At 43.2% G+C, this 26,264-nt stretch overlaps 1 protein-coding gene and 1 pseudogene across 2 annotated transcripts in view; one reads left to right on the top strand and one right to left on the bottom strand.

The window, feature by feature from the left end:
- Positions 1-26,264, top strand: part of BUD13 (BUD13 homolog) — a 134,371-nt gene that overhangs the window by 79,457 nt on the left and 28,650 nt on the right. Inside the window, exons 11-12 of one of the 2 annotated variants that reach the window (XR_012028717.1) lie at positions 19,947-19,998; positions 20,095-20,997. The exons of the other annotated variant lie outside the window; for it this stretch is intronic. The gene's annotated coding sequence lies outside the window, so the exon portion shown is untranslated. Of the gene's footprint in view, positions 1-19,946; positions 19,999-20,094; positions 20,998-26,264 lie in introns of those variants that run through there. 2 annotated transcript variants of the gene reach the window in all.
- LOC140631331 (small nucleolar RNA U3) lies at positions 12,490-12,658 on the bottom strand (annotated as a pseudogene).

The raw sequence follows: 26,264 nt of genomic DNA, 5'->3' as shown, positions 1-26,264 counted from the left end.
AGCCAGCCCGCTGGCTTGATGAATTAGCCCCATAGATATTCCGTCGGGAAAGCAAACACATATCATATATATCTTTGACAAGTTATTATTCTCCCTTATCAGAATTCGGGCGCATCCCGCGCCCGCCATTACTCACGCCGCACACCCACCCTGCCTGGGACTGGGCACAGAGCCCGCCGCGCCGGGCCCGGCCGGGTGGTGGCGCGTGCCTGTGCCTGTGCGAGTGTGCGTGTGTGCAGAGCTCCCACCCGTCCGGGGCAGGAGCCGTCCGGCCTCTTTCCGGGCCCATGGCCCGACTTGCCATCATTCCCCACGCAGAGGCTGCGGGCATCGCCAAGATGAACCTGGTGGCTTTCTGAGCCTTTGGTTTTCTTGCCAGTACAAGAGGCAGAAGTTTTGTCCCCAGGAATGGTCTGGTTTGGGCCTCACCCATGTCCACCTTGTGGGGCTGGGGTGCCCCCCATTCCCCTTTGCTGCCGGACCCTCCGGGGCCTGCTGGCAGGACACACTGCCAGCTTCCAACAATCCCAGAGCTTCTTGGAGCCCAGTGCCTCCAGAGCTGACCCCTCTGGCCCCTGAGATGGCTGAGACCCAGTGGCTGGCAAGGCCTGGAGAGACAGTGGCCCTGATGAATGATATGTAAGTGAATATTAGTGCTCTCAGCCTGGCCATCGGGCGTGATTTGTCATCTTTCACCCAGCGCGTTCCCATTCCCCCAGAGGCAGGCTCCATATTAACAAGTCCTCTGCTTAGGAATATAAATGGGGCATTTGGAATTACTCCTGACAGCCTGAAGGCCGCTAATGCACTCAGGCCTTGGGGTGGGGGGTGGGAGGGACTGGGTGTGACTCCGAAGTGCCCTTGGCCAGCCAGGAAGGCCTCACACCCTGGGCGTCTGTCTGCTTCTGAGGGAGGGAGGCCCCTACTGCCTTGACAGGGGCTCACGGGGGGCTGGCTGGCTCTCAGACTTCCACCCGCCCCAGCACTCAGAGCTGAAGGGGAGCATGCGGGGACCGGCCCCCCCTCGGTGAGGCATGGTTCTCCACCATCTCAGTACAGAGACAATAGAGACCATGGCTGCTGTCATCTGAGAACCAACTCTTCCCCCCACAGAGTCTGCAGTGTCTGCTCCTCTTCCAGCTTCACATTGTGCATACCCGGGAGCCTTCTCCTTTCCCCCTGGGGCCCACGGCCCAGCCCTCCAGGGCACCCTGGACTGTGAGGAAGGGTGGGAAAGGACGGAAGGAGCCTTGCCAGGGGCAGGTGTTGCTCTGTCCCCCACGGCCACCCCTGCTGGATGCCCGGAGCTGAGTGCTCAGGTGGACTTGGGGTAACTGACTGAACAGGCTCCCATGCCTAGGCTCTGGCCCTGAATGACACTCCCAGTCTACTGGGAGGATGCTTGGGGAAGGGGACCGACTGGTGGTCCTGAAAAGTATTCTGAGTCACGGAGAGGTACCCATGGTATTCACTGCAGCAGATGAAGGTTGAGAGAGCACAGCTGAGGGGTATGCCAAGGAGGAAGGCTCAGAGAAGGCTTCCTGCCCGGAGTACATGCGTGGGCAGGGCTGGAGGGAGGTATGTGGACCTTCACTCAGGGCTCTGTTACTGCCTAGGGCTAATGCCCCATCATCCAGGGAAGGATGGGAGGCAGATGAGGTGAAAAGGGTGAATAGGATTCTGGTTTGGTTTGGCCTTTTGGGACCACAGTTTTGGGATCTGGGTAAGGTCTCAGGGGCCTGGTGCTGCCATAGAGGATGTGCCCATCATGCGGAGGTTCCTGCTTCAGGCGGAGCTCAGGGCTCTGCGCCAGGCCAGGGTGGGTGTGGATGTGTCAGTTGCAGTTAATTTTATGGCCACTAGAGGGCAGTCGGACCCCACGTTTCCCTCGTTTGTTCCCGAAGCAGAGGGCCCAGGCGGGGATGGGAGATGGGGTGGGGGTGCCAGCGCTGGTGCCAGTGGGGTTCCTCGCGCTGGGAATGCAGGCACCTGTTCTGCTGCCTCTCTGGGTTGGGACCTTAGAAGGCCTGAGCTCTTCTCCCTGAGTTAGGGAAGAAAAATCTCTGAAAATTTTGAAAAAAATGGGAAAATAGAATTTTGGGTAAACATTTCAGTATCTATGATACTTATTTTAGTGCCTTTTACAAAAAAGGGTTATGAGCATTAAAAAGTCTTTGTAGAAGACCACACAGCTGATGGTCAATGTCACGGGCTCTGGTGGTAGGTAGACTCCTTGGTTGGAATCTTAGCTCCACCCCCTGATGGCTGGGTGACCTTGGACAGGTTAAATAACATCTCAGTTGCCCCATCTGTAAAACGCGGACTGTAATTCCTACATCACGGGGTTATTATAAGAATAGACACTGTGAGGGTGGCCCAGCACTGCCCAGCAGAGAGTCAGTGCTCTGATGCAGCGGCTTTGTTTTCATATGATGAACAGTTACGTTTGATGTACAAGGGAGAGCATAGGACCACATTTAAAGCAAAAACACTATTTTTCCTTCCATTAATATTTTAAAGGACTCCTTTCCTCCCACCCTCAATGCAGTGAAGTAAAAACTAGAAAAATTTCTCCTCAACCCTGACATTTTCTAGGCCTTCCTACAAATGAGTAGGAAGTGAGGTGTGATTGCCTGTTGGGCACCCCCAGGGCTCCTCTGGTGTGGAGGGGGGCACACTTAGGCTCCCATCCCCCTTGCCATATCACAGGTTGCTGGCACTGGGAGCCAGTGGTGCCTGGTCACAGACCTGCCAAGACCCTCTAGTTCAGGCTCCTCCACTCCGGCTGCACATCAGAAATCACAGCAATTTGTTGAAGAAACTACCAGTAGTACCTGAGCCCCACCCCCAGGGGTTGCAGCCCAGGCATCAGGCTGATGAAAAGGTTCCCCAGGAGATTCTACAGTACATGCAGGGAGGAGGGCCACTGCCCAGAGAAGGGCCACTTCTCTGGTGAAGGGAGGTGTTCTTAGCCCCAGCTCCATGGCCTCGTGGAGTTCTATAGAGATTTAGGAAGAGAAGTTTGACTCGATGTAGGAAAGTCCTCTGGTTGTTAGCAGGGAGGACTTGGTTCTAGTCCTGGCTGAGGGTTAGCTCTGTGTGGGCTTTTTGATAAGCCCCCTGCTTCTGGGCCTCAGTTTTGTCATCTGTCAGATGGGCTGAGTGACAAAGGTGTTACCTGATCAGAGGCCACAGTGAGAGTGAATTGCTTAGAAAGAGTGAAACCCAGATACCCACAAGCAGGTTGGTTGGTTTCTTTTTTTTTCCCTCCCTCCCCCCTCCCTCCCTTCCCCTCCCCTCCCCTCCCCTCCCCTCCCCTCCCCTCCCCTCCCTCCCTCCCTCCCTCCCTCCCTCCCTCCCTCCCTTCCTTCCTTCCTTCCTTCCTTCCTTCCTTCCTTCCTTCCTTCCTTCCTTCCTTCCTTCCATAGCAAAGTGCCATAGACTGGAGGGGCTTAAATGACAGAAATGTACTGCCTCATGGGTCTGGAGTCTGGAAGTCCAAGACCAAGGTGTTGGTAAGTCTTCCTGGGAGGCAAGATTCTGTTCCAGGTTTCTCTCCTTGGCCTACAGATGTCTATCTTCTCCCTGTGCCCTCACATCATCTTCCCTCAATATGTGTCTGTTTTAGAGTTCAAATTTCCCCCTTTTATAAGAACACCAGGCATGTTGAATCAGTGCCCGCCCTACTGATCTCACTTTAACTTGATTACCTTTGTAAAGACCTTATCTCCAAATAATGTCATCTTCTGAGTCCTGGGGGACTGAGATTTTACATAGCATTTGTAGGTGTTACCAAGTCAATCACAGGGAGTGAGAGAGTGTGATTGCTTGAGTCACAAAATAGCAGCAAGAACAAACAAACCAAAACCACTGGAAGAGGGAAGAATTGAGGAGCAGAGACCAGGCTCAGCTCCCACCTCTGAGCAGCCCTCCATAGATATTCCTACCTTGTGCCCCCTTACCTGGGGACTGATCTGCCTTCCTGGTCATGGGGTGTGTGGGTGTGACAGGAGGAAAGGGGACAAAGTGTGTGTGGCCCAGCTCCAGGCGGCACCAGGCACATTGCCATCTATGTAGGTGACACTCCCTGAGCAGAACTCTTGCACAGTGTGGGGGTCTTTGTGGGAGGACATAAAAGAGGGGAAGGGGTCTGTAGTGTGGTGCCTTTCAGTTGCAAAGCAGATGGGATGCTGGAGGCTAGGCAAGCTCCTGTCCTGCCTTCACATGGGTTGGGGAGAGGGAGAAGAGCAGGAACACTGGGTCTCATGTAATATTCAGGCCAGGCAGGGTGCAGGGCCTTGTTCCTGTAAATGACAAGTACACCAGTTGTCTCCCTTCCTCCCTCCCCTATCTCTGACCAGGGACTCACCAGGCAGAGGGTAGGGGCGTGTGTAGGGTGCAGGACTGCTGCTGGCCAGGTGTGCATCCATATTTATGAGGGGTGAATCCTTGGGAAGCAGCCAGGTGCTGAGCATGCCAAGCGATCTGTTTGGGTCAGCTGCTCCATTCCTGGCCAGCCACTGGAAGGAGGAGATTCTGGAATGTTGGCCCAAACAGTGGTACCCTAATTTGCAGTGTTTGCTGATTTCTGTGGTGTAAATACTCCCACCATGACTGATTTTCAGCTGCTAACATGAAGCCGCTGGGCTCACAAAACTCCTGAAAATTTAACAGTTTGGCCCAACCCCCTTGGTATAAAAAATAACAAAAACAAAAACAAACTGAAACCCAGAGGTGGAATAGCATAATGTCTCAAAGCAGGTTGATTAGGGGCTCAGTTGGACAATGTTACCAGGCTGTGTTGGAGTATGTCTGTATTCCTGGTGCCAATGTTGATAATGGGTCCTCTGTGATAGTAGGGGCAGGGAGTAGGGGTGGACTAGCCATCCAGAGGGGTAGCTCCAGGAACTCAGCTGCCCAGCCTGTGCCAAATATAACACCCAGTGTTGGAGAGCACCCTATAGTTTGCGAAGTGCCTTTTTGCCTATTATCTGTAGATTTAATTTCCACAGCAACCCAATGAGGTATATATTGTTATTATGTTTTATATAAGAGGAAACAGTCTTATTGGGAGCAGTTGTATGATTTCTAGGTAACGTGACCAGTAAATGGAGGACATTCGCCCAAATCTAGGTCTTCTGAGATAATCTTAGTTTCTCCAACTAAAGAGATGCTGAGGCCATGATGTCCTTCAGTTAATGCAGCCTGTCCAGGTCCCAAAAGCTGCCCATCTACAGGAGGCCTAGAGCCAGGTACAAGTGGGAGCCCCTGTGCCTTCCACACTAGTATTAACCTTGCACAGCAAGTCCTCCTACAAGTGCCTGCTGTTGGGTGAGTGACCACTGGACATTGGCCTGGAGGCTGGCTTTTACCCTTTACTGCTCCCTAAGGGTGGTGCCCTTTGATGCCTGGGTGCTACCCATGCCCATCCCATCTGTTTCCTTCTTATCTAGGACTGGGGCCCCTGATTGGTTCACCTGAGGCCTTTCCAGGGTCCTCCCCACCTCCCAGACCCAGCCTGTCCTCCCACCCCTCACACCACGCACAATATCCCTGGCCTTTGTTCCAAGGTTTTGCCTGGGACATGTGAGGAAGATGTTCATATGTGTGAGTCTTTGGGTTTATTGTGGTTCCCTTCCTGGAACAAGTTCTCTTCCTGATCCAGGGCAAAATACAGATGGAAGTCTCAGCCCCAGCCCCATCTGCATCTCTCAGACCAGATCCAGTATATTGAAGGGGACTGAGCTTGTCTGGTAATTAGACAGACCAACAGGGGGAGGGAAAGAAAGGCAGTGAAGAAGACAGACATGAAGATACCATTATTAGAGAAATAGTAAAAAGCAGATAACCAACTGATAGGTGCCAGGCCCTGTGCTGAATCCCTATAATGACCCCCTGAGGGATCCCCACCGGAGGGTTGAGGATACTGAGGCTCAGTGAGGTTAAGTACTTTGCCCAAGGGAGGTCTGGGTGGCTCAGTGGTTGAGTGTCTGCCTTTGGCTCAGGTCATGATCCTGGAGTCCTGGGATTGAGTCCTGTATCAGCTCCCTGCAGGCAACCTTTTTCTCTCTCTGCCTATGTCTCTGCCTCTCTCTCTCTCTCTCTCTCTCTCTCTGTGTGTGTGTGTGTGTGTGTATGTCTCATGAATAAATAAATTAAATCTAAAAAAAAAAGTACTTTGCCCAAGATCACACAGCCAGTGAGTTTGATTCAAACTCATTGTGTCTGTTCTCACTCATTACACTACCAGGCATCCTGGTTATGGAGTGCGAGACCAGAGTGAGTGAGACAAGGAGATTGAAAAGTGAGAGAGTGAGAAATAGAAGTTGGGTGTTCAGCCCAGCACCATTATATCACTGGGAAGGGCAACTTGGGGTGCCACAGTGGGGAAGCTGTGCAGTGTACCAATGAAAAAGAGCACCTGATGAGGAGTCAGGATAGCCTCTGCCAGCGATGTCACATTGAGCAAATCACCTAACCTCTCTGGACCTTGGTTTATCATCTGCAAAAGAAAATAATAACTCTGTCCTGTTTACACCTCTCTGAGTGGTCCTGATGGTAATAAAAAAAAATAATGGATGTACAGAGGATCCTGTGAAGATGACAGAGTAGGAAGCATTAGGAATCTGTCTCCCTACTTAGAAAACCATCGCATGGGCAGAATCTGTGTGATGTAATTATTTTGGAATTCTAGAGTCTATCGAAGGCATGAAACTTCCAGGAGAAGACGTGGGAAGCATGTTGTGGTTAATTTTGGTCAATTTCAGCTCTTAACACAGTAGTGGCTCCCAGTTCTGTCCCTACCCGTCAGCCCCTTGGGAGGCAGGTGTGCATAATTTCCTGGAGTGGCTTGCACACAGCTTGCTGAAGCTAGGGTGGGGCTAAAGATCTATCTTCCAAATATTAGAGATCTCTGTTCTGATTGCTAATTGCTGCTTCTGATCACAGAGGTGAAGACAAAGAGGCATCAATTATTGTTGTTACACTTTGACTTGTTACAAGCCCCACTCACTATGGCTGAAGTGATTTCTAGGGCATTTAAAGAGCCAGCACACAACATCACAACTTCATATACAGGAAAAATTAGAAAATAACCATACAATACCTGGGAAACTCACAAAAAGACCCAAGAAGACATTAAGTTTACATTGGATGCTGATCTTCAGCACAGGGACAGTCTACAACAATTGAAAAAACAAACAAACAAAACAACAAAAGCCCAGCAAACTCGAGGAAGGACAAGAATCTGATTTCCAGATTTGCTACATTATTTGTTTCAAATGTCCAGTATTCAATGACAACAAAAAAATCACAAGGCATACAAAGAAACAGGAAACTATGGCCCATTCAAAGGGGAAAATAAATCAACAGAAACTATCCCTAAAAAAGACTTGCTGGCAGATATATTAAACAAATACTTTCAAGTAATTGTCTTAAAAATGCTCAAAGAGCTAAAGGAAATGTGGAGCAAGTGAATTAAATGATGTATGAACAAAATGGAAATATCAATAAAGAGACAAAAAACCTAAAAGGAAACCAAAAGACAATTACGGAGCTGAAAATTATAATAATTAAAATGAAAAAATTCACCAGCGGGAATGAAAGGCAGATCTGAACAGGCAGAAGAGAGAATCCGTGAACTTGAAAATATGACAATTGGTATTATTGAATCTGAGGAACAGAAAGAAAAAATATTAAAGAAAAAGTGAACACTCTAAGGGATCTGTGGGACATCATCAAGCAGACCACCATATATTTTGTGGGAATCCCAGGAGAGGAGAGGGGGAAAGGAGCACAGAAAGTATTTAAAGAAATTATGGATGAAAACTTTCCAAATTTGATGAAAGGCATGCTTATAAACATCCAAGAAGATCAATGGATTCCAAGTAAGATGAACCCAGAGAGATCCACACTGACATACATTATAACCAAACTTTGAAAAGACAATGAGAGAATCTTAAAAACAGCAAGAAGGAAGCAAATTGCTGCATATAAAGGATCTTTAATAAGATTGTCAGCATATTTCTCATCAAAAACTTTAGAGGTCAGAGGCAGTGGGCTCTGGATATATTCAAAGTGCTAAAGGAAAAAAACCTGTTAACCAAGAATCCTGTATCCTATATCTGATAAAACTGTCCTTCAAAATTGAGGGAGAAATTAAGACATTACAGATGAACAAAAGTTGAGAGAGTTCATGACCACTAGACTTGCACTGCAAGAAATGCTCAAGGCAGTCTTGTAAGATGAAATGAAAGGACGATCGACAGTAACTCAAAGCCAATTAGAGAAATAAAAATCTCAGTATATGTAAATACACTGACAGTTATGAAAACTGGTATTATTGTAACAATGGCTTATAACTGTTTTCTACCTGATTTAAGAGACTAATATACTTAAAGGAAAGATTAGTTTGTGTTTTGGGGCACACAATATATAATGCAATTGAGAACATCAGCAACTGAAAAGGGTGGGGGAAGAGCTGCAAAGGAGGCGAGTTTTTGTTGTTATTGAAGTTATGCTGGTATAAATTCAAATTAGAGTGTTATAACTTTAGAATATTAAGTATAATCCCTAGGATAGCCACAAAGAAAATAGCTATAGAATATGCACAAAAGGAAATAAGAAAATAATTTAAACATTTCATTACAAAAAAATCAACTAAATACAAAAGAAGTCAGTAGTACGGGAAATCAAGGACAAAAAAACCATAAAGCATATAGAAAACAAATAGCAAAATGGCAGAAGAAAGTCCCTCCACATTAGTAATTACTTTAACTATGAGTTGATTAAACTCACCAATCAAAAGACCATCCATTTGCAGAATGGATAAAAACACATGATCCACATTATATGCTGCCTATCTATAAGAGATTCACTTTACATCCAAAGACACAAACAGCTTGAAAGTGAAATGATATTCTATGCAAATAGTAACCAAATAGTAACTCATTCTATGAACCAAAAGAGACTAGGAATGGCTATATTATTTTCAGACAAAAGATCAAAAGAGGGTACAAGAGACAAAGACATTATATATAATAAAAGTTTTTTTAAAAAAGATTTTATTTATTCATGAGAGACAAAGAGAGAGAGAGAGAACGAGAGAGAGAGAGAGAGAGAGAGAGAGAGGCAGAGACACAGGCAGAGGGAGAAGCAGGCTCCATGCAGGGAACCCAACACGGGACTCGATCCTGGGACTACAGGATCACACCTTGGGCTGAAAGCAGGCGCTAAACTGCTGAGCCTCTCAGGGATCCTCAATAAAAGTTTTAATATAGTGAGAAGATATAACAATTATAAACATTTACTCACCTAATGACAGACCATCAACATATATGAAGAGAACTGACTTAATTGGAGTGAGACACAGTTACACAAGAATAATTTGATACTTCAATAGTCTACTCAAAATAATGGATAAAACAGCCAGACAGAAGATAAGCAAGGAAGCAGAGGGCTTAACACAATGAACCTCTATCTTTATTAGACAAATACAGTGTACTCTACCCAATGACAGCATACACATTCTTCTCAAGTGCACATGGGACATTTTCCAGGATAGGTGGTATGTTAGGCCACAAATTAAGTCTCAGTAAATTTAAAAAGATGGGTATTATACAAAGTATCTTCTTTGACCACCGTAAGATGATGTTAGAATCAATAACAGAGGTAAAACTGGAAATTTTATGAAATTGTGGAAATTAAATAAAGATTTACGCAGCCAATGAATCAAAGAATAAATCACAAGGGAAATTAGAAAATATTTAGAGATGAGTGCACAAAAAGGCAATGCACAAAAACTTATGGGACACAGTACAAAGAATGCTAAGGGGGAAATTTATAGCTATAAATGCTTACATGAAAAAATAAGAATATCTCAAATCAACAACCTAACTTTACAACTTAAATAGCTAGCAAAAGAACAAGCTAAATCCAAAGTGCAGAAGGAAGGAAATAATAAAGATTAGAGTAGAAGTAAACAGCATAGAGAAGAGAAAAACAGAGAAAAATCAATGAACCCAAAAGTTGGTTCTTTGAAAAGTCAACAAAACTGACAAACTTTTAGCTAGGTGGACTAAGAAAAAAGAAAAGACTCAAATTCTTAAAATTAGAAATGAACGTGGGGGTTACCAGAGAGTACTATGAACAGTTGCACACCAACATTGGATAGCCTAGATGAAATGGAAAAAGTCCTAGAAGCACAAAGCCTACCAAGACTAAATCACAAACAGAAAATATAAATATACCTATAACTAGTGAGGAGATTGAAGCAGTAATAAAAAATTCCTTTTTTTTTTTAGTAATAAAAAATTTCCTGGCAGAGTAAAGCCATATGCCTAATGGCTTCACTGTTCATTCTACCAAACATTTAAAGAAGAACTAATACCAAACCCTGTTCAAACTTTTCTAAAAAATTTAAGAGGAAGGAACACTTTCTAATTCATTCTATGAACCCAGCATTATCCTGATACCAAAGCCGGAGATACTACGAGAAAACTTGTAGTATCTAAAGGATATCTTTTATGAACGTCAATGTAAAAATCCTCAACAAAATGCAAGCAAATCAAGTGCAGCAGCATATTAAAATGATTATACATTATGGCCATGTGGGACTTATTCCTGGAATACAAGGATGGCTCAACATACAAAAACCAATAAATGTAATACAGCACATTAAGACAATGAAGGAGAAAAACCCACATAATTATTTCAATTGATGCAGAAAAGGGATTCGACAAAATGTAACACTCTTTTATAATAAAAACACTAAAAAACTCTAGGAATAGAAGGAAGTTAGCTCAACATAGTAAAAAACATACATGAAAAAACTATAGTAAGCATACTCAATGATGAAAGAATAAAAGCCTCCCCTCTAAGATTGAGAACAATACAAGAATACCAGCTTTCAATACTGCTGCTCAGCATAGTATTGGAAATTCTAACCAGAGCAATTAGGTAAGGAAAAGTGTGAAAGTCACCCAAAGCAGAAAATAAGTAAAATTATCTCTGCACATTATATGATCTTATTTGTAGAAAACCTTAAAGATTGCACAAATAACTGTTAGAAATAATACATTTAGCAAAGTAGCAGAATATGAACCCAATAAGCAAAAATAAATTGAGGGTGCCTGGCTGGGTGGGTCGGTGGGGCATGCAACTCTTGATCTCAGGGTTGTGAGTTCAAGCCCCACACATGGACCCTACTTAGAAAAAAGTTGTGTTTCTATCCACTAACAATAAACAATCCTGAAAAGGAAATATAAAAACTATTCCATTTACAATAGCATCAAAAAGAATAAAATACTTAACTGAGGAAGTGAAAGACTTGTACAATGAAAAGTATAAAACATTGCTGAAAAATTGAAGAAGACATAGATAAATGGAGACACATCCCATGTTCATGGATTAATATTGTTAAAATCTTGATACTACCCAAACTGACTGACAGATTCAATGCAATGTCTATCAAAGTCCCAGTGATTTTTTTCAGAAATAAAATTCATATGGAAAATCAAGGGACCCCTAATAGTTAAAACAATCTTGAAGAATGAAACTGAAAGACTCACATTTCCTCATTTCAGAAGTTACTACAAAGCTACAGTGTAAGCTATATTATCAAAAACAGTGTGGTATTGGCATAAAGATAGACATATAAACCAGTGGAATAGAATAGAGCCTAGAAATAAACTCTTGAATATATGTTCAAATGATTTTTGTTAAGGGTGCCAAGACCATTCAATCTTGAATGACAATATTGAAGACAATCTTTCAACAAATGGTACTGGGAGAACCAGATAGTCACAGGCAAAATAATGAAGTTGGACCCTTACATAATGCTATATACAAAAATTAACTCAAAGTGTATCAAAGACCTGAGTGTAAGACCTAAAACAATAAAACTGGTAGAAGGAAACATAGGGCAAATGCTTCATTACTCTAGATTTGGCAATGATGTCTTGAAAATGATACCAAAGGCACAGGTGACAAAAGAAAAAATAGACAATTATAATTCATGAAAATTAAAAATTTGTTCACCAAAAGACGCTATCAGCAGAGTAAAAGGGCAGCCCACAGAATGGGAGAAAAATTTTGCAAATCATATATATGATAAAGGATTACTATCTAGAAGTATCTAGAGAATTCCTAAAACTCAACAACAGCAAAAGAACCTGATTCAAAATTAGGCAAAGGACTTGAATAGACATTGCTCCAAGGAAGAGATATAAGTGGCCAATAAGCCCATGAAGATGCTCAATTGTACTAATCAGTAGGAGAAATTCAAATAAAAACTATAATGTGGTACCACCTCACACCAAATAGGATGACTACCATAAAAAAATAAAAAAGAGAAAGAAAAAGAAAACAACATATTGATAAGGATGCAGAGAAATTGGGACTTTTGTGCACTGTTGGTGGGCATGTGAACTGGTATAGTCACTGAGTGTGGAAAAGAGTATAGCAGTTTCTCAAAAAATAAAAAATAAGATTACCATATGATCCAGCAATTCCACCTCTGGGTATACGCCCAAAAGAATTGAAAGCAGGGTCTGCCAGAGATTTTTTTTCTGCCTCCTCCTCATGGTTTTGGGTACTCTACACATTCAGAGAAACTTGTCTAGTAACAAACTATAGAAATGACCCCTGAAAGTACAGTCTTTGGAAGAGATATTTTGTATACCTGTGTTCATAGCAGCATTGTTCACAATAGCTAAAACATGGAAGCAACCCATGTGTCCATCAGCAGATGAATGGATTACCAAAATGTGGTATATACATACATGGAATATTATTCAGCCTTAAAAAGGAAGGAAATTCTGTGATATGCTACAACATGGATGAACTTTGGAGACACTGCTAAGCAAAACAAGCCAATCACAAAAAGAAAAATACTACATAATTTCACTTTTATGAAATACTTAGAGTTGTCAAAATCATAGAGACTGTAGAATGGTGGTTGCCAGGGACTGGAGAAAATGGAGTGTGTGTGTTTAATGGGTATTAGAGTTTCAGTTTTACATGATAAAGAGTTATGGAGATGTATGATGATGATGGTTGTACAGCATTATGAATGTATATGGTACCATTGAACTATACACTTGAAAATGGTTAAGGGGCGCCTGGGTGGCTCAGTGGTTGAATGCCTTGCCTTGGGTTCAGGGCGTGATCCTGGAGTCCCAGGATCGAGTCTCACATTGGGCTCCCTGCATGGAGCCTGCTTCTCCCTCTGCCTCTGCCTATGTCTCTGCCTCTGTCTGTGTGTCTTTCACGAATAAATAGATAAAAATCTTTAAAAAAATGGTTAAGATGGTTAAATTTTATACTATGTGTATTTTACTACAACAAAAAATTGAAAAAAAAAAAAAAAGGATGTAATCACACAATTGCTTACCCAGCAAAATACGCTGACCATCCACCATCTTCCAGGCACTGGGAATAAGAATGAAGAACCCAGACACCATTGCAGTTTCTCATGGCGTTTCCAATCTAGAGGGCATTGTAGATCATTACAATTAAGAGGCCTAAGTGCTAACTCCATGTAGCAATGAAAGTCAGAGGAGAAGCCCTTGATCCAGTTTAGGGTGTCAGGAAAGTTTTCTTGGAGCAAGTGGCAGTAAGCTGAGACAGGACAACAATTTGATTATACTTAGGATTTGGGCTGGGGAAGAGGGAAGGTGTTCTAGGAGAGAGTATGGAGTTGGACCCAGCTCTATGAAGAAGCCCTTCCTGTAATCTGCCTAAAACATGCCTTGGTCAAATTTTAAAGTTGGCCTTGAGCTCTAGTATATATATTTTGTGTCCTGAGAACTATTTGCCTAACTCAATGTGGTAATGATTTTTTCCTATGTTTTCTTCTAGAATTTTACAGATTTAGCCATATTTAGGTCTATGATTCATTTCAAATTAACTTTTTTTAAAAAAGATTTTTTAAAAAAGATTTTATTCATTCATGAGAGACACACAGAGAGATAGGCAGAGACATAACGCAGGCAGAGGGAGAAGCGGGCTCCATGCAGGGAGCCCGATGTGGGACTCGATCCTGGGACTCCAGGATCACGCCCTGGGCCAAAGGCAGGCGCTAAACCGCTGAGCCACCTGGGCTGCCCCTAAAAAAAGATTTTATGTATTTGAGAGAGAGAGAGAGAGAGAGAGAGACAGAGCATGAGCAGGGGGAGGGGGAGAAGGACAAGCAGACTCCCTGCTGAGCAGGGAGGTGGATGTGGGGCTTGATCCCAGGACAATGAGATCATGACCAGCTGAAGGCAGATGCTTAACTGACTGAGCCATCCAGGCACCTCTCAAATTAACTTTTTTATATGGTGTAAGATATATATTTAGGTCCTTCCTTCTGCCCTTCCTTCCTTTCTCTGTTCCTTCTTTTTCTCCCCTCTTCCTCCCTCTTGCCCTTTCTTCCTGTCCTCCTACCTCAATATCCAATTGTCCAGCATGATTCATTGAAAAGACTTTCCTTTTCCCACTGAATTACCTTGGTAACTTTGTCAAAATCAGTCGACCATATGTTGGGCATATTTCTGGGCTCTTCTGTTCCACTGACTTATATGTCTATCCTTGCCCCAATACCATGTTGACACAATTGATTACTGTAACTTTGCAGTAGGTCTTGAAATCAAGTAGTGTAAGTACTCCAAATTCCACCCCCCCACCCCGATCTTCTGCATTTCTTTTAGGATTAGATAATCAGTTCTTTAAAAAAGCCTACTGGCCTTTTGATTAGGTATGCACTGAGAATCTATAAATCATTTGGGGGACGATTAACATCTTAGCAGTATTGAATATTCTAATCCATGGACTGTTGCATGTTTCTATTTATTTGGCCTCACATTATTTCTCTTAGCAATGTCACAGTTTTCAATGTGTAAGTCTTATACATATTTTGTTAAATTTATCTATGAGGACTGTTTTCAGTTTACTATTTTTCAATTTCATTTTCCCATTGTTTGTTGCTAATATATAGAAATACAATTGTTTTAAAAATATATTTGCCTTCTATCATGTCTTTGTTAATCTTCTTTATTAGTTCTAGTAGTTCTTTTGTAGATTCTTTTGAATTTTTCTACAGAGACCATCTTGCTGTATAATAAAGACAGTTTTACCACTCATTTCAAATCTGAGTGCCTTTTATTCCTTTTTATTGTCTTATTGCCCTGGCTAGAACTGCCTGTATTATGTTGAATAGAAGTGTTGAGAACTGACATCCTTGCTTTGTACCTGATTTTAATGACAAATCATTCAATCTTTCATCACTAAGTATGATGTTAGCTGCAGGGGTTTAAGGTGCCCTTTATTGTATTAAGGGTTTTCTTTATTCCTAGTTTGTGGAGGGTTTAAAAAAATTACAAATAAGTGCTAACTTTTGTCAAATGAATTTTCTGCTTCTTTTGAGATGATCATATATTGCTTTTGTTTTTAGTTTTGTTAACATGGTGAATTTTATTGATTAGTTTTTGTTTCATATATTTTGATGTTATGTTATTAGGTGCACACATATTTAGGGATGTTTTTTCCTCTGGATAATTCACCTCTTTATCTTTATGAAATGTCTCTCTTTATTCTGGTAATAACCCTTGTTCTGCAAACTACTTTGTTTGATGTTAATAGAGCCATCTTCAGCTTTATTTTGAATAGAATTTACATGGTATACCCATTTCCATCCTTTTCTTTTAATCTATCTGTGTTTAATGTTTTAAGTGTCAGGTCTTGCTTTTTAATTGAGTTTGATGATCTCTGTCTTTTAATTTGATTGTATAGACTATTAACATTTAGTATAATTATCAACATGGTTGAGTTTAAATCTCTTTCTTTTCTATTTGTTTTGTTTTTAGTATCTGTTATTTGTCCCTACTTTTCTTTTTTAGATTGAGTTTTTAAAATATAACTAATTTCATTTGTGCTATTGAAAGCCAGTGCTTTTAATTACTATACTACCCTCTCTCTCACTAGGGCCTTCCAACAGAGCTCCAGGGCAAAGAGTGAGTTGCCTAGGTATATTATAAGGGAAATCATGCTTTAAAGATAGGTCTTGCATCTTGAGATAAATAGCTATTTTCTGGACCCAAAAGCCTGGTATAGTTTATAAGGCTTTTTTTTTTTTCCCACCTTTCTGTCTCCTGAGGCATCTCACCACCTCAACTTCTGGAAGTCTTCAGGATGGCATAAGCTGTGCCATCAATCAAAGCCAGAAGATGGGGATGTCTGGATGGCTCAGTGGTTGAGCATCTGCCTTTGGCTCAGGGCATGATCCCGGGTCTGGGGATCGAGTCTGGCATCAGGCTTCCTTGCATGGAGCCTGCTTCTCCCTTTGCCTAGATCTCTGCCTCTCTTTCTCTGTGTGTCTCTCATGAATAAATAAAAAAAAACTTTAAAAAAATCCCAAAACAACAAAGCCAGAGGATGAAACCTAAATGTGAGATCCCTAGAGCTTCTAAGCCCTGCCCTCCATTCTGAGGGGAAAAATCTCTTCCAAGTGATTGCCAGGGCAGTGGGTTCCAACACAATGAAAAGCCTCACCCTCTTGAGTAGCCACTCAGTGCTGGAAGATCCTGAAACATTCATTACTTCTTCAACTACTTGGGCAATTACAGTCTCGCAATATCTCTGTACTTTTATCATGCAATGTCCATAACTGATATATCAAGAATTAGGGCTGTAAAGAAGCAGGATGGACAGTTTCAGGTAGTGAACTATTTATCATAGAGATATTCAAGTCAGAGTTGGACAATCACTTTTCAGGGATTGTTGCTGAGTTTTCAACAGTTGAGAGAGTGTGGTTCCGACTGACAGTAGACAGTCCTAGTAGTTCCAAATTTGCCTGAGCATCAGAATACCTAGGAAGTTGTGGGTTTTTTTTTTGCTCTAATTTTTATTTCTTGAAGATAATATATGCACATAGTCAAATAATTCCAAAAGGCTTATAATAAAATACAGTAGTTTCCTTTCTCAGCTCTCTCCACTCTCCCCAGTCTCCTTCCCCAGAGGCATAATCTTTATTTTAATTCTTCCTTCTAGTATCTATACAAATCTCCATTACTCTAAATAACAAGTAAATACTAATACAAAGATGTTTTTAATTCATCACTTTTAAATATCCATTGATTTCTATTTATTGTAGATGAAGACTTAGTTATCTTAACTGCCCAATATAGCTGTATTTTCATTAAAAAATACCAATATTTAATAGTTACATTGTTATATGCATACAGATATTTTAACTTAATATTACAAATATTATGGGTTATAATTGAATATAATATTATATAGCGTACTTTATTTTCTTCCTTTTCATTTCCCCTGAAGTTAATAATTGTCTTTATTTCTAATTTGCTCAGTTTTATGTGTATTCATCAACAACTCCTCCTACACCTCTTAAAAGCCTCACTCTCATCAGGCAATATATTAGTTCCATCTGTTGTTTTTTTTTTTTTTAAATAGAGACATCCCTTCTGAAGACCTCCATTTTTCTTCTTCCTGGACTGATCACTTTCAAGGATTGCTGCACCCCTTTTATCCTGAGTCTTTCCATTGCTGCCGTTCTTGGTTTCCCTTGCCTCTCTTCTGAGCTGGATTCCTTGTTTCTAAATCTTGTATCTTTTTCTCTCTTGCTTTTCTTCCTTGTTTTGGTAAAGTACATCTTCAAGTAGTCCCATTAGATTGATGGTGGAAATGCAATCATAAGGTAAAAACATTCCTATCTGTTAATTCATACTGATTGTTTTCTGTGTTGTGAACAGTTGTCATTCTAGGATCTTTTCTCACATCCATCCAGGAAATGCCTTCTGCTTCTATCTATGCCTTCCCCTTTCTTTGCCTATTCTATGTTTTGGTGGAAGATATGCTCTGTAGCCTTATGAAAAAATATAGAACAGAGATAAACTTTAGAGACTTTGCGAAATTGAAAATTCTAATATTCTACTTCATACCAGATGATAGTTTGGCTGGGTATAGAATTTATGGTGGCCTTTAATGTCATTCACCAATATTCCTAGTTCTCTATTTTGTAGGCACAAGGTAGAATTGTATACCTTCATCTTCTTGATGTTAGCATTGTGATGTGATTTGCTTTAGACAACAAAATGTGATTCAATATACAAGTTATTCCTTGGACAGAAGACTCTAAAAGAAGGTGTATAATTCACTATGTTTTTTTCTCTGCTACTCTGACTGATACATTTGAGATGCTGCAGGCTCTCTCAGCCTGGGTTCCTAAGTGAGAATGACTTGGGAGATATGTTTCCCCACATGCAGATAAGCAAGAAATAAAACTTTTATTATTTTAAGCCATTGAAATTTAGAGGTTGTTTGCTGTCACATCATAATCTAGCACATCCTGATAGATCAAGATTGATTTCTAGAAATGCAGTACTAGTAAAACAAAAAGTCTATCATAGGTGGCCTGCCTAGGACTATTTAGTGAGCTATAAGAAAACTTTGTTAGTGGTTGTGAAGGTGGCAATGTACATTATGCAGTGGGAAATATTTAATAACATAGTCTGGGAGTCAGATCACATTCTTAAATTCAAACTCAAGATGAAAATATGAGGAAACAGTGTATGTTAGCATGTTTGGTTATTATTGACTATGTTAGACAAAATTGTAAGATAGTATGTTTATAGAAGAATTGGCCAATATGTGAGTAGAAATAAAAGTGAATAGAGAGTCCAAAATTCAGATCCTTGAAATATTTGGAAGAGCCACTTAATTTTGGAGTCCAAATAGTAGGAGATAAAATTAAGAAAACTTGGGTGACAAAGACCACTTAAAATTTATTCTTGTAGCGTGAGTCAAAATAAGGGAATGACTTTCACTCCTACTGTTAAAAACTGACTAAATTAAGATGCTTCAGATAAAGATCCTTTGAGGCTGTAGTATCTAGTTACTCTTTTCATAAGACAAATGTTTGAAGGAAGGAAAAGAAACTAAGACTGTTACTTTCTCATATAACCCTGATAGGCCTAAGGTACACTGATCTTTAGAAGAAAAGAAAAAATATGGACATGAGAAACCAAAGACATAACTGTGGGAACTGTATCTCTAAAATAAATGTGGGCTGGATTCTGTTGCTGACAGAATCAAATAGGTAAAGAGATAAGATATTGAGAGAGATGTATTGCCAAAAGAACCATCAGTCTGTATTGAGAAAGATTATTCAAGGACCCAAAATGACCCTATCTAGCAGTAGCAAGTGATCTGATAAAGGAACTCCACCCTCAAGGAGACCATATTCCCTCACATTTACTTCATACATATATGAAGGCCAAGGAGAGTAATCGAAAAGAAAGAATTTCCTAGGGAAAAGAGCCAAGAACAATGGAGTACAATGGCAAAGGAGCTACTTCCAAGGAGCAAAATGAGAGCCTAATCTAGCAATATCCATATTCTAGAATGAGACTCTCAAAATGTCTGCACAGCAGGATTTCAGAATTGCAATGAGTGAGTGTCTTCTATTTTTATTCTTTTTCTTTCTGAATGGGACTGGCCCTGTGGTTATCATATCTCTGTTCCACCACTGTAGATTGAGCATATGAAGCAGAAAACATATTTTTACTTTATACGTCTCCAGATTAAGAGGAGAGCCACATCTGGATCTAATGGAGACACTGACACATCATCCAGGGAGATTGTACTTCGTGTTTGTTGCTATGACTAGATGGAACTTTTGGGTTGTTGCATTTGGGGAGAGGATGTTTATGTTCCTCTGGTGAGAAGAATAAGATACATATTTAGTGACTGAAGGATGGATTAGTGATTATATATATCTAGGACTCTCTGCATGCAGGGAAGTTTGCACTTCTTTCACTTTTTGAAGTTAGACAAGTCCTTGTAACTAACTATGGCCAAGGAAATGTGAGCAGAAGTGATGCGTGTCACTTCCTGATAGAATTTTTTTAAAGAGCTGTTAACTCATTTGTCATGTTCCCTTTTCTACCCAGAAACAGCTGGAGACCCTAACAGCCAAGGACCCTGCTGACCTGAGATACACAGGTAGCATCTAAGATTTTGGAGTTGTCTGTTACTGAAGCATAATCAAGCCCATCCTGACTGATACAGAATTCTAATTTGTAAATGGTTTTCTTTCAGGATGTGAAACACAATGCTCCCTTGCCTTCTTGAATTTAGTATTACTGTTGAGAAGACCACTCCAGTTTCTGATACATTGATGGTGACCTCTCCCTTTTTTTTCTTTTGAATTTTATTTTATTTTAGTGTTCTGCAATTTCATAATGATATGTCTTAGCATGAATTTATTTCATTGATCGTACTTTGGCACATGGTGAACCCTTCCAGTCTGGAAATTCATGCTCTTTGGTTTTGGGAAAGTTTCATGAACTATTTTATTGAAGATTTTTTTTCTTGATCTCTTGTAATTTCATATTGAATCTTCTCAACTTGTGTTCTAATTTTCTTATTTTTTCCTCTCCTATTTTCTATTCATTTTGCTCCCCTCTGCTGCTGGCTTTGCAAAATGATTGCACAGGTCAGGCTATAAAATAGGCCATCTGGCCTCCCTCCCATTTTCTGGGACCTCCACACTGCTTCAGCTGCCCTAGTTTCTTCCCCCTTCCCTGTCCTCAAGGCTAGGAAGGATGAGAATCTGCACTGAAGGACTGTTGTCCACTCGTCCCCAGGGATCTACTCTACTCCCCTCCCTGGGAAGGCCTGTGAACTCAGGTCTTGAACCTGTGTGTTCATGCTCTTCAGTGCTTAATGCACCTGCCTCACAGGTGTCCCTGGGTTGCACTTGACCCTCACATCTGGGGGCTGGGACAATATAGAATGTTCCTGGGTGGGATCCCTGGGTGGCGCAGCGGTTTGGCGCCTGCCTTTGGCCCAGGGCGCGATCCTGGAGACCCGGGATCGAATCCCACGTTGGGCTCCCAGTGCATGGAGCTTGCTTCTCCCTCTGCCTGTGTCTCTGCCTCTTTCTCTCTCTCTGTCTCTCTGTTACTATCATAAATAAATAAAAATTAAAAAAAAAAAAAAGAATGTTCCTGGGTATCCCCATCTTTCTCCTTCAGGCTCCTTGGTTTCTTACCCTTGTACATATCTGATGGCAGGCATTGATCCCTCCCCAGAAAAGTGTTCATATGTGCATAAACTGGTTTCACATTTAATTTCCAGGAGTTCAAGGGTTTTCTGAAACCCTTTCATGGGCCATCCTAGGAATCCACAGGTCTGTGATTATAAACCCCTGAGCCAAGTGTGAGACAAGCCTGGATTGCAGCATGTATGCTCTGTTCCCAGTGGCCCACTGGGGCAGGACCTCTAGTAGGTCCTTGATCAGGAAATGTGCGTCCTGTGTCTGCCACATGGCAGGTGTCACTCCTACACTGTGGGTACAGCAGTGGAGCAGCAAAGTCCTGGCCTGCGGTGAGCTTGCCTTATATGGGGAGACAAACAAGTGAATATGTATCTCTATTATAGTGTCAGAACTGCTAAGAGGTGGGCAGTGGTGAGATCATTTAGAAACTTGCAGATCATGGTAAGAGCTTCTGACTTTGTCTAGATCATGATAGGAAGCCACTGCACAGACAGCGATAAGATCAGATTCTAGAAGTTTGCTCTGTGCAGAAATGACTGGGGGGGTGACAGTGGAAATAGTGAATTTACAGAGCTTAGGCCACTCACTTGGGCTCAAAGGCTGGGCATTCCAGGCCAGAGGGCATCTCACCCAGCCCTGCCTTTGAGAAGTAGGACGCTCTGGGTGATGGCTGTCCTTACTCTGTTCTAGTTCTCAGAGCACCTGCCACCTTCTCTCCTCTTAATGACCTCCTCACTTCTCAGGAAAATGGCACCAGGGTACCCAGACTGGCCTTCTGTCCCTCTCCCCTGGTTTCTTCCTGTGGTCCTTGCTGCCTTTCCCTGGGGGCTACAATCTGTTTCCCTTGGACCTAGCTCTGTGCCAAGAATGCAGCGAGCACCCAATCTGTGATTCTTGATTGGATGGTGGGCATGAGGAGAAGTGTGAGCTGAAGATGATGGTGTTTGCATATCATACCCACAGGTGCATATAAGCCTTGTGCATATTGGGGGGGGCATAACTGGGACCCAGTGTGTGAGTGGAGGGTGATGCTCTGTACCTGTTGCAGCTCTTGTGGGTTCACCCTGGTGGATCTCTGAGCCCCAGGTTGGGAAAGGGGCATGCCCTCTAGGGCCCCTGGGCAGGTGCAGACCCTGGACACCCTGGGCTGGGAAGGCCCAGGTGATGCCTGGCAACACTATGGTGGGCCATGAGTCTGGCTTCCAAGTTCATGCCGCCACTACACACAGTAGTGATATTCCTGGAAGCTGGTGGCTCAGCGATCATTGCAAGATGCTGATAAGCAGTTCTGAGAGGGCGTGGATCGGGAGATGAAGGGGAAGGATTTCTTTTGTTTGTTGCCATCCCCTTCTCTCTGTCTCCTCCCAGGAGGAAGAAGGAAGTATAGGCTGCCTGCCCCCTCAGCTGCCTCATCAGCATGCAGGGCCTGCTGTTGCAGAGAGGGTCCTTGCTGGCTTTGTGCCTTCAAGGTTATGGTCAAGGCGGCTTTGGCAAAAGATCAGAGAGGGGTGGGTGTTGGCCAGGTTCCTCCAGGCCCCACTGTGGAAGAGGGTCTGGGAGGACACCTGGCCTTCCGGTGCCTTCTTGTACATGCGTGTCTCCCCACTGCACCCTGGGCTGAGGAGGAGAGGTAGAGGGACTTAATTCCTTCCAAAAACCTCATGTGCCTTCCAAGTGCCAATCCCTGTGCTTGGCTCTCAAGTCCTTCCTGCCCAGCGGAGGAACTAGACCAGAAAAAAAAAGGAATGTAACAGTGTGGCAAGAGTGGCTGTAATGTAGAAAAATTACTGGGGGACCCCAGGCATGGAAGCACTTGTACTTGTTTTATTAGTATGTGTGTGTGGGATCCTGCTCAGGGAAGATGTGTGGAATTTTCCAGGTGTAAAGGAAACACACACACAGACCCAAGGGTATGTGAATGCAGGTGTGGGGCTTGGGACTGAGAAGGCGTTGGATGTGGTGGGCAGGAGAGGCCATGGTAGAGGCTGCACATAGCGGAGGACAGGGAGGAACAGATGGAGATGAGTGGGACTGAAGAGGGTGGAAGGTGTCCAGATGGTGGCAGGCATTTCCCACAGGACTTGGGAGTTTTGTCTTGCCCTGAGGGCCCCACATCTTACATGTTGGGAAAGAGTGTTGTGGTAAAACTTGCGTTTTTAGAGAGCTCTTTGGCTTCTTTGAGGAAGATGGGCTGGAAGGAGAAAATTGGCAGAAGGGAGACCAGGCAGGGGTCTCTTTTGTGTTCTGGACAATGGGGGTCAAGGTCTTGAAGAAAACAATGTCCGGAGGTGCCAGGAGCTAGACATGGCAGGACTGTTGCATCTGGCTGTGGGGCCAGACAACTGGACACTGGGGGGACTGGCAGGATTTTCCCTGGGTGCCAGGGTGGATGGTGGGCTCATCAACCAGCAGAGGAAGAAGAATAGAAGATTTCAGGAAGATTGACAGGGAACCCAGCTTTGGACATGATGAGTCAGAATATGTAGGCACATGTGACCAGCAGGCAGTGAGAAATGCAGGTCCAGATTTTGGGAGAGAGGTCTGGCCAGAAACAAGAGTTTGGTAAAAAAAGCAGTGCCTGAGGTGGGATGCAGGTGAGCTCACCAGGGAAGGAGCCAGGGAAGAGGAGAAGGAAGGAAGTGAGCATGGAAGTTGCTGCCTGGGAACACTACCATTTGAGTGGTAAAGAAAGGAGTCCTGGCAGTAGGCAGAGGTAAGGTCAGAGAAGCAGAAAGACAACCTGGGGAGCACAGGTCATGGGGCCAAGAGAGAGTTTTAGAAGATGCCACTGGAGCCCAACACAACAGAAAGGCTAAGTGAGAAAGAAGGCAACCAAGTAATTGTTTCTGGCAATTCTGTGGTCTTTGAGACCTCTAGGATTTTTAAATATTTGGGTTGTGAGGGACTGAGGGGTACATTCTGTTTGTTCCCAGGGGGCACACTCTGTTGTTGGCTACTCACTCCCACCAAGACATATATCTGAGCCCCGAGCGACATGGAGGATAGTGAGAAAGAGCTACTTCTTGAGAAACTTTATACAGGATTGGGGTGTGTGAAGCTGCTCTGCTGGGATGTGCCTAAAAGGATTAGTCAGAAAGTGGGGACGGAAGTGGGGCAGAGCCTGCTGTGGCTCACCAGTCCTTGGCCGCCCCTCCCGGGGCCACACACGCCTGGACTGCCAGCCTCCCTTGCAGTGAGATGTGGGTCCTGTCATCCCCAGGCTACTGACTTATGAGCAGAGGCGATGAGCACTTCCAGCCATGGCCCTTTAGAACCTTCCTTGTGCAGTCCTCACCCCTTTCCTCCATTTACCATAGAATGGAGAGGACTCTGGAGTCCTAAAGGAGGGTGGAGCCACAAGGTGGAAGGAGATTCTGTTTATGAATGACTGTGTGGGCTGACTCCCCATTGGACTGTACTGTGAGCAAGAGATAAACTTTTATTGTGTTCAGTCAATGAGATTTAGGTACTTATCTGGACAGTAGCTAGTGTCACCTTAACAAATGTGGGGATTTTTGTTCCCCCTTGCTGCCTGCAGATGTGGCATGTCAAAGCTTGAGAGCAGTGCTGGCCCTGGAGGAAGTGGAGGGAAGGAGCTCTGGCCCCAGGGACTGGCCAGTGGGGAGGCAGGCTGGAAAAGGGGTCGTACCACCTGGCAGAGGGCGTGGTGCTGGGTGGAGGCTTGGCGGCAGCTGATTGACCCTGTGCTTTGTACTTGAGCTCACGTTATATACTTCCTGGGGGATGGCCAGAGATACCACCGTCCTCTAGGGACAGCCACTGCAGATACAGTGGGGCAGAAATGCAGGTTATTACTCTGGCACTATGCCTTTGCAGTAAGTGCCTAGTAGAATAGTGCCCGGTGTCTAGCGAATGCCTCCTCAGCCTAGAGAGTTCTGGCTCTGCGACTGGTGTGACCAGAGAAAACAGGCAACATGTCCTGCACGTCTGCTGAGTCTATGCCTTCTTTTCCCAGGTGCAGTGCAGGATACACTCTAGAACTTGAGGTGAGGCGGACTTGGGGTGTCTGGCTTCCCTTCCACATTGTATGCAGAGCAGGAAATCTACACAGTGTGATGTTAAGGACTCCAGAGCTGGCTTTAAGTTAGGCCAGGAATGCTAAATTTGTGTTAGTGTCATCACACTGGCTACAACTTGGTTTTCAATCTCCCAGCCAGGGTTCTCAAAATTAGAGAATTGACACTGATTATAAAAAAAAACAAAAGAGAGCTAGTACTTATATTACTGATACTTAGACAACTCTTGTTACATTTTTGGTTTATAGCCTTCTAGCCTTTTCTTCTGCTGTGCACACACCCACATATATTACACACCTTGAATAATTATATATACAATATATTTATGCTACATATGGGATATATTATATACATACATAAAGAACTAAAAGGAATGAATTCACACTGGACATATTGCCTTTTGCACTAAAACCACAAGATTATTTTTTATGTACTAAATATTACTTTGCAATATTTCATATGGCTTATTTAACCAATCCCTTACTGTTGAGCAATGGATGGTTCCCAGTTTTTGCTGTTATCAACAGCTCTGAGGTAAATGTTTACGATTATACATTAATGATTATTTTTTTGGATAAACTCCTACATATGAAATTTTTGCATCCAAAAGTAAGACAAATTCTAAAACTGTTGTTATGTGCAAACTGGCCTCCAGAAAGCCTGTGCTAAGTTACACTTCTGTCAACGGTGGAGGAGATATGCGTTTATTCACACCCTTCTTGGGACTGGGTGGTATTATTTCCCCAGGGCTCCTTCCATACCTGGGCTATACCATGGGAGGGAAAGCAAGGCTTGTCTTGTGCTCCTCAAGTCTGCTCTTCCCTGGGAATGGCTGCACTTTGGTGAGATGGACCAAGCTCAGGTGGGAGCATTGGCAGGGGGAGCGGATGGCTGGTTGGTGGTGTACTCAGAAGAGAGAGGCCTGGGCATCTCTCTGGAGCATCTGACTACCCTGTTTGAGGTCTGGCCATGGAGCTCTGGCGGTATGGGCTTGTAGCCTTGTTCTGGGCATATGGGATGGGCCAAAAGAATGCCAGAGATGGGTCTGGGAGACAAAGTGATGAGGGTGGAGCAAAGGTGGACACCACCAGTCATTGGCTCCAGGGGCTGTAACAAAAGCAAATATTTGGAGGTTGGGATTGCTTAGCTTTCTCCTTGGAATCAGCAGACTC

This window comes from Canis lupus, chromosome 3 (genome assembly GCF_048164855.1).
Source record: "Canis lupus baileyi chromosome 3, mCanLup2.hap1, whole genome shotgun sequence".
Lineage (NCBI taxonomy): Eukaryota > Metazoa > Chordata > Mammalia > Carnivora > Canidae > Canis > Canis lupus.
The sequence above is the reverse complement of the archived record's forward strand: the minus strand, read 5'-3'. Positions and strand labels throughout refer to the sequence as shown.